The following is a 1,937-nucleotide window of genomic DNA, read 5'->3' on the forward strand; positions in this document are numbered from 1 at the left end:
TACTTGTTTGGTGTATTAAACTAAAAGTGACCAAAAACAACATGAATTAAGAAAATTCAAAGGAGATTTTTATTCAAAATAATTTTGTTCAGTTGAATGTGAACTTAGATTTGCAAAATTATGAAAATAAATGTGCTATCAAATTTCAAAGGTTTTATAAAAGGTTATTTTTTTCTTTAAACTCTAAATAGAAGTAACATATAAGTTGCCTATTGCACATTTTCCAGCATAATTGAATGAAGCAGCATGTTTAGAGTTTTCAATTTTGTCTTTCCATGAATTTCTGTATTGTTTCAGAGTAGAATGCTACGTTTAGAGATAATTTATTTTCTCAAGGATATTAAATCTGTATATCTTCTTTAAAAATTCAATAGGAAGCACTTGTTTTGTCAGGGTGGCACATCTTGTTGTTACATTGTATCTCACTAAAGTAGTGGCATGTGTCTCAACAGCCACAGTTGGGTTCCCTGCTGCCATTATAAATGAGTATGAAGCCATTTCCCTGGTGAAAATAGCTCTAGGACTAACATTTCATTATAATGCAGGGAGTTTGTGTTCCACCAAATACAACAAAACTAAATGCTTCTCTTTTACTCACTATTTCCATTTAGAAAACTCAAAGGGGATTGAAACAAAAAGGTAGTTTATACTAATGTGGAACTATTCAATTTCTAATCATGACTTTTTTTATCTATTTTATAACGGCACCTATTGACCTTTATATGTTACAAACTTGAACATCACAATATTTGTCAAAGATCCAAACTATTACTAGAATTTTATGTAAAGAAATCTAATTCAAAATAATATATTTTCTTCTTAGATTCTTAGATATAATTTACTTATCTTACTGAAATTTGACAGAGTACATTTTAGAAACAATGGAAATCCATTTGCTAAGAAGTTAAGAAAAAAATACATTACTCTCCAATTAGGATTTAGTTTATGTAGTCATTTGATCTTATAAGCTACTTTCCAAATTTACTATTCTAACTAATTATTTGTGTACTTCACTAAGACCTGCTTAATGAATGACTGTATACTCTTGACTTTTACAGATACATATGTTGCTTTAGTAAATTTAACATTTCACTTGCAGTGGTACAATAGGAGGAAAGATACTGGATTTTTTCAGATTGACAGGAATTGAAAGTTTCACAACATGGAAGCTAAAACCACTTTCTTGGTCTTGTGTAGAAAACACATCATGACACAGAGTACCTTTGCCTTTCTACTTAAGCCAGTAGAGCTCATCATTTTTTTTCTATGTTAATCTATAAATTTTGCAATGTAGTAAAAACATTTATTTATTTATTCATTGTCCCATTTACTCAATCAATAATTATAGCATGCTTTGATGAGTAGGCGCTACATAAAATAACCCAGACAAAAAATGAGTTTTAAAAATCCTGTCATTAGTCTACGGCCACACCACCCTGAACGCGCCCGATCTCGTCTGATCTCGGAAGCTAAGCAGGGTCGGGCCTGGTTAGTACTTGGATGGGAGACCGCCTGGGTATACCAGGTGCCGTAGGCTTAAAAAAAAAAAAAAAAAAAAATCCTGTCATTAGTTATTCTTGTGTTTTGCAGATTCAATTCTAATGATGAATAACAGAAAGCATATTTGAAAAAAATAACCAAATGATTTCCAATGATAGATACTCAAACATTTAATAAAATTCTTCGTTAGAGAATTTCAGCAAACTTACCAGATATTATCTCTATATATAATGCTTATCTATTAAATCAAGAGAATTTTTTTTAAATCCAGGTAATGAAAATAAATTTTATCTTTAATATCCTTCTAGTTTAAGTCATATAGACTTTGAAATAACAGCAAACATATGCAGAAAACTTTGAAACTAATCAAATAAATTAACAAAAACATTGGATAGACTTACTTGATTAAACAGAATTTCTCCACACAGGCAAAAAAA

General features: G+C 30.0%; 1 non-coding gene across 1 annotated transcript; it reads left to right on the plus strand.

The window, feature by feature from the left end:
- The first annotated feature begins 1,418 nt into the window (after positions 1 to 1,418).
- LOC142874829 (5S ribosomal RNA) lies at positions 1,419 to 1,537 on the plus strand. The gene has a single exon (XR_012922430.1). It is a non-coding gene; the product is annotated as a 5S ribosomal RNA (ribosomal RNA).
- The last annotated feature ends 400 nt before the right edge of the window (positions 1,538 to 1,937 follow it).

The sequence above is a fragment of the Microcebus murinus genome, chromosome 1 (assembly GCF_040939455.1).
Source record: "Microcebus murinus isolate Inina chromosome 1, M.murinus_Inina_mat1.0, whole genome shotgun sequence".
NCBI lineage: Eukaryota > Metazoa > Chordata > Mammalia > Primates > Cheirogaleidae > Microcebus > Microcebus murinus.